Source organism: Pelodiscus sinensis, chromosome 2 (genome assembly GCF_049634645.1).
Source record: "Pelodiscus sinensis isolate JC-2024 chromosome 2, ASM4963464v1, whole genome shotgun sequence".
Taxonomy (NCBI): Eukaryota; Metazoa; Chordata; order Testudines; family Trionychidae; genus Pelodiscus; species Pelodiscus sinensis.
Window position 1 is genome coordinate 97,088,297 of NC_134712.1, and position 7,115 is coordinate 97,095,411.

The 7,115-nt window shown below is 43.8% G+C and overlaps 1 long non-coding RNA gene across 1 annotated transcript in view; it reads right to left on the minus strand.

The window, feature by feature from the left end:
• Positions 1-6,709, minus strand: part of LOC142826751 (uncharacterized) — a 108,272-nt gene extending 101,563 nt beyond the window's left edge. Inside the window, exons 1-2 of the long non-coding RNA XR_012900983.1 lie at positions 6,601-6,709; positions 4,405-4,461 (exon numbers count right to left, since the gene is read on the minus strand). This is a non-coding gene — a long non-coding RNA (uncharacterized LOC142826751). The remainder of the gene's footprint in view (positions 1-4,404; positions 4,462-6,600) is intronic.
• Between the last annotated feature and the right edge of the window lie 406 nt (positions 6,710-7,115).

The window sequence follows — 7,115 nt, forward strand, 5'->3', positions numbered from 1 at the left end:
TAAGTTCTAAGGATGCATTATGCCCTAGGGACCAGGCAACCTGACTGCAGGGGCTTTGGTGAACCCAGCCAGAAAGGCGGCTCAGGAAGGGAGGATGCCTAGGGAACAGACCAGCTCCACCCTCTCTCAGGAGTGTTGGTGGGGGTGGTGTGTGAAAAGGGAGCGTTCAGGATTGGGATGCAAACAAGCTGGAAATAGCTTCTCCTCCACCACTTCAGAGCTTAGCTGAGGGGCAGAGAAGCATCACCATGCTAGCGCTGTATGGGGCTTTGGCACATATAGGGCTTGGCTTCTCCTGGCCAACATGCTGGGCCAGAGGACCTGGAGCATCAGCCCAGTCAGAGGCAGTGAGGGAAGGAAGGAGCCTGCTGGCCAAGCTTTTGATGAGCTGAGTGATCTGACCAAGGTCTGGTTCTCTGCACAGTGCTGGGTGTAGTATTCACCCCACTGAGGAAGGGGAGATATGGAGGAGCTGAGAAGGGTAAAGGCGCACAATAGGGAGAGGACAGTGAGGCGGGAAACATGTAAAGGGCAGATGGGTGGGCATCATGTAACTAGCCACCGCCTGCCTGCACCCACCAGCCACCACAGAAAGCAGCCAGTGCTGGCTAGAAATAGGATGGAGTGGGGCACTGCAGGCCAAGAGCCAGCATGCAGCAGGCAGGCACTGCACTGATGGACCAGCAGGGAGGGTGGTTAGCCCCACATGCAGTAAATATGCCCAACCACCAGCCTTGCACAGCACCCCGATCGTCAGCCACTGTACCGTGCCCCCTTCCCCCCCCCCCCCCCCCACACACACACCTCGCTGGTGGATGGGCTGCTGGTGAGCAAGGATCCAGCCAGCAGTAGGACTCACCAGTACTGATGAGAGGGGAGAGACAGAAAATACAGAACAATGGGCCCATTTTAAAGAAAAAGTAGGGACACCTGCAAGAGGACTTAACTGTAGGACTGTGCCTTTGAAAACAGGACATCTTGTCACCCTAAGTCAGGTAAGCCTCTAAATCAGGGGTGGTCAATCATTTTTGAAGAGGGGCCACTTCATACATTCTTGAAGTGGTCATGGGCTGCCTTGGAAGGGGCGAGGCCTCGGGCAGAAAGCGGGGAAGGAGAGGCTCCGAAGGAGCTGGGCCTTTAAATAGAAACATGTGAAAGGGCTTGGGCCTCCCCTTCAGCTCCCAGGCAACACAGTGGGGCAAGAGATGCAAGCCCTTTCAGCTGCTTCTTTTTAAAGGGCTTTTGCCTTAGCTGCCACCAGGAAGGCACGAGCCCTTTGAATAGAAGCAGTTGAAAAGACTCGCAGCTCCCGGTCCTGCTGCTAGCGCGTTGCCTGGGAGCTGCCGGAGAGGTGCAAGCCCTTTCAACTGCTTCTATTTAAACAGCTTGTGCTGTTCCTGTGGCTGCTAATGCTTGCCTGGCAGCCACGGGGAAGGTGCGAGCCCTTCAAATAGAAGCAGTTGAAAGGGCTGACATGTAACACACTAGTGGGCGGGACCAGAAACTGCCACGCAGGCTGGATAAAAGAGCTAGGTGGGCCAGATTCGGCCCGCTGACAGGCTCTTGTCCAAGAAAGACCTTGTATTAGAGAGAAATATTTGGCACACATCTTACTCCTCTGCCGAATTTGAGTTTTTACATTTTTTAGGAAAATAAGTTAATTGAGGTCTCAAAATGAAACCAAAAAATGGGCTTCTGGTCCATTCTTGGAGTTCCTGGGTGCTACTTGTAATACAAATAACAAATGGGAGGACGGGAAGTGACTATCTAGGACGGAGAACTGCAGAAAGGGATCTAGGAGTCAAGGTGGACCACAAGTTAAATATGAGTCAACAGTGTGACACTGCTGCAAAAAAAGCAAACGTGATGCTGGGCTGCACTCTTATCTGTGGGGCTGGGCTATGCTCCTCACTGTGCTGGGGGTGTCAGGTCCCACTGTCTCCAGCCTGGCCAGGGCTACACTCTTTGCTGTGCCAGCCCTGCCGGTATTGCATGACCCATTGCACTGTGCTAGCCCTGGTTGGGGCTGCACTCCTGTGCACTGCCAGCCCCACTGCCTCTGATTCAGCCGGGGCTGTGCTCCCCACAGTATTGGTTTGGTCAGGGCTGCGTTCCCCACTGTGCTCACTCAACCAGGGCTGCATTCCTGGATGCTTGCCCCACTACCTGCAGCCCCCAGAGGACTTCACCCCCCACCACCAGCCCTAGCCTGGGGCTCTGCTCTCTACCACACCAGCTGCCAGGGCTGCACTCCCCACCACCAGCCTAGCCCCTTAACCTGGCCAGCTGGGACTCTCTGTGTCCTACCAGACACAGATGTTGCCGGACCAGAGAGTCCCGGACTTTAGAGGCTTAACCTGTAGAAGAAGCAGGAATGGGCATGAACAGCTAGAGCTGGGTGTCTGAAGAAGCCTGACAGCCAGCAGGTGAAATCATTTTCTGAGGAAGGTGGATTCCCAGGACATAGGGCTTCTAGAGTAGGGGCTATAGCTTCATTTCTCATGATGATAAAAAAGCTGGAAGAGGAATTGTAGAGTGAGCTCAGTGAGGAATAACAATAGAGGAAATTATGTATACCTAGGGGGGCAGCAGGACACACAAACAAAATCCACCTGTCTGTGTGATAACTCACAAAATGCAGTCAGTGGAGAGTTACAATTCTCTACAGTTGCATTTTCTTGAAGGTATCTCAAAGACATCATATATCCATTTAAAAATCTCATATTTCCTTGTGCCTGCATGATAACACCAGAAATGCTGTGAAGAGAATTTGCACTGTAATGGCCAAGTTCTTCCCTCAGATGACTTCAACAGAACAGTGTGAATACCAATATGCAGAATCCAGTCCTAAGCATTAGCTGATGTGTTTAAAGTACAGCAAATATGAACATTTTTTGCAGGATTGGAGCTGAAGGAATGTTCAGAGAGAAGGAGCTACTTGCATTGTACGGATTGTTTACACAGGCAAGTAGTAAACAAGCAATGGCCAAGATCAGGTTGCCTGACACTTCCCATTATAAGACTTTGTTTTCAGATTCTTATAACGTTGCCAAACTTTAACTGTCCAAGGTGAACTATTTTATGCCTGTGTCTGCCTGAAGCTGAATGTTTCTGGAAAATTTAAGCCATAACAACTCTGCTGTTTCCAAGAACAAGGAAAAATACATTGTTTTATGCTGTTCAAAAAAATCTGGCAACCATTTCTTTGAGAAGCTTTGGCATTCTCATACTTTAGAGCAGAGACTTGAAATTTAGAAGGGGAATCTTTCTTTAGGGAGGTACCTCTTGCTGTTCATGGGCAAACCTGTCAGAATTTGGCCAACTCATAAACCACTGGGAAAAAAAATCTCAGTTTTTATATGCTCAATAGAAACTTCTTACATTTTATAAGTGTTAGTGCTGACCAGAGTGTGCATTTGCCATCCCCACAAAATAACAGAAGATGCTCTCTTCAGATTAGAAGCTGGGTCAAATCCAGATTTTCCCTTCTATGCTTGCTTGCCATGTTTCAGGCTGAGGTAGAGCCACACACCTAAATTGAGATCAGAGAGCCTGTTCTGCCTCTGTTTTCTGTTCCCCATCGGTGCCAAGGCAGCATGGAAAATAAAGCCATCTGACCCAAACGTCCAGAGGACAAGAACCAGAGGTGGGCAAGGAGAGTATGTGCAACAAAAATTTGGCCTCTTGTGCACATGCATTCTAATGCAGTCTTTACATGATCTCGTACAAGTTTTCCACAGCACTCCTGCCTCATTCAGTGCACATGATGGACATATTCTGGGGATGAATCAGGAGGCAGTTGGCTGTATGAACACTGCTTCTTTTGCTGTGGAAATGAGAAGGTGTATAGGGAATGAGGCAAAGGATTTCAGGAAGAGAAAAGTCTCATGATTAAAGCGTCTAAAAACTGCCCAGGAGAACTGGATTCTATTCTTGGCTCTGCCACAGTTTATGTGAGATGCTGGCTACTTTTCATAGATGGTCACTAATTGTGTGTGCCTGTTTTTGTGGGGGCCTGACTTGGGACTCTGTACTTTCAGAAATGGTGAGCACTTCAAGTTAGTGAGTACTATGGAGCTTAATTTCTCTGTGCCTCCATTCTACATCTGTAAAATGGGTTTAATGTCAACCCCTCACCTTACAGGGGTGTTGTGAAAAGCAATTCATTAGCATTTGTGAAGCAATCAGATATTACCAGAGGTTAGGGATCTATTTAAAGGAGTGAGTGAAGTTCACTGGCCTGCTATGACAGGAAGTCAGACTAGATGATCACATTAGTCCTTTCTGGCCTTAACATCTATGATACTATTAGAGCAATAGGCTCCACAGAAATGCCCATAGGGAAATGAATAATTCCTGCCTTCAGAACAGGTTTGAATAGCATGCAGTAAACAAGACACATACCATACATTGAGTGACAAGGAGCACTATCCATCCAGTGCTCGGAGTAAGCCAGGCATCCTATGGTAAAAAACACAATAAAGGATCATGGAATTAAAGACTGTATCATCAGGCATACACTTAAGCAGGCCTCATTAGGGTTGCCCAGGCAACCTTAATGCTAGTATTTCCAGGCTTTTGAGGGCTTGACCTTAAAACCTTAATAAGGTTTTTTTTAATACATAGGGGTTTTTTGTGTATGTGAATGTAACACATGCAATTATCTATACTATCACGTTTTATACTATCACACTGTTGACTTATATTTAGCTTATGGTCCTCTATGGCCCCTAGATCTCTTTCTACAGTATTCCTTCCTAGACAGTCACTTTACATTCTGTATGTGTGAAACTGATTGTGCCTCCCAAGTGGAGTACTTTGCATTTGTCCTTATTGAACTTTATCTTATTTACCTCAGACCATTTCTCTGAAAAGCTTTTTGAAAATTACTTAAATTTTTTAAAACAATTTTATTGGTGCTATTCTTGTATCTTTTCGTCTTTAAAGCCAAATTGCCTTAGTTACTACATAAAGGCACAGGAAGTAGTGGGAGAAATATTCGAATAAATTCAAAAATCCCTTTGTAAATCATCAAAAAAAGCTTTTCAGTGTCACAGAAACATTCTGAGAATTGATGGACCAGTAACTGAAATGCTAAAATCCTTTACAAACATGTTGTAGTTATCAAAAAACAAGCATTATAAGCCAGGAAATTCAGAGTTAAGGTTAAACTTAAAAGGAACCCAAGACAGATGTTAGGCCATGACTTCAAGGAATAGGTGCTAGTAAGATTTATTAGGCTAAATTCATTCCATTCAAACCCACTGAAGTCAAGAGAGCTTTTGTGGTCACTGATAAGAAGACACTTTTTGTAAAAGGTGAGTAAAATAGTCTAACTTTCTGATTTTTTCAGGTTGTCTATACATGGACATATTTAAGGTGGTTTGAGAATATTATTCATGAACTTCCATATTTTCAGATGTTTGAATTTCCTTTCTGTTTATGCATAGTACTAATATTCTATGCCCCCGGGGTCTCATATTTTAATTTTCTATATATATTTATTTTGTGTTTTGAACATTTTGTAAGCCACCTTGAATAATTTAAATAGAGAGGCAGGGTAAAAATATTTTAGATAAATAATTAAATCAATAATAATCTTCCAGGCTATTCAAAGACAGATTTTTATCCATTTTGACCATTACAGTTACTATTGTGGAGTCCCAGCCTTAGCTTCACTGTCTCAAGGATTTTTGTCGAGATTTTTATTATTTTATTGTCTTGCTTTAGTAAATAACTTTTTGTTTTCATCTTCACAGCTGTGAATATGATACTATAAGAAGTCACAGACAACATGCAGTAAGTTCCATATCATACTGTCAGAGCACACCATTCTGGAAATTAGTACAGCTTTCTGACAAATCATATGGGATATGCCCACTCAGTCCTAACAGATGATCCCTGCTCAGTGCTCCAGAGGAAAGGGACACACTCCATAAGGTCCCTGCTAATGTGCAGTAGAGGTAAACAAAGCTGCACAAAGATCTTTACCAGTGATGAAGCCACTTACAGAGAGCAAATGTTTTAATTTGAATTATTTCCATATGAACTATATCCATTTCCCCACATGCTAGAAGCCAGTATTTTGCAGGTGAAACCTATCTTTATATTTTCGTGAAGGCAGCATTCCAGTTTCACCACTGCAAAAAGCTACTTTGTTCTTGCAAGAGTGACTCTGGTGAACTTGCATACGGTGAAGATTGCAAAATTCCATGAGATTAACACATCACTGATGTCAATAATGTGAACAATTTATAATTTTTACCAACAAGGCATGGCAATTAAAAGCACCTTCACCTAAAGTTAGATCAACTGTGAAAATAGACTCTGACTCTTTGAGACGCCTAACCTAAGATCACAAACTTTTAAGCATATTTGCAACATGACCTAAGTGAAAGGAAAGTTTGAAGAAAGTTACTCATATAGGTAGGTTTTTGCATGGCCTTAATTCTGTTCCTGTAGCCACTGACCTCCTTCACCATATCCTCTTCTCATTATTTTTTACCCACATTGTACACATTTAGGTCATGATCCTGCAAACACATATGTAAATACATTTAATCATAATGAACAAGCTGTGATTTTAATCAGTTTACTTACCTGAGTAAAATCAATCAACTTGGCTGACATTTTGTCCTACTTGGAAAAATGAGAAAACAAAACTAAAATTCACATCAAATAAATGCAGCTTGTGTAGATGTGCTATGGGTTAGGAGCACAGCACAGTCATTAATGGACATGTCACACTGTGCGGCATATACTCAAGGCGGTGACTTTAAGGCAACTGCCGTAGTTCAGGATGAACAGCTTGTAAATCAATTCACCTTCAGTACTAGCAGCCCGGGCCCTAATTATATAAGTTAAATGACCTTATAAGCCCTTTATGAGGACTAGCCACTAGAGAGAGACAAAGACCTACACTCTTTTAGCATTGTTTATGCCTACACTTCATATCCCAACTCAACAGCCATTAATAAAGAACTGAGTGTCTTAATTAATTAGCAGGCATTTGTGCAGCAAAATTGCTGACCTAAAGCATAATATAGTAGTTCAGAGGGTGGACTAGAGGCCAGCATGGACAGTAGCCTTTCTGTTAAGACAAGGCTACCTTTCAA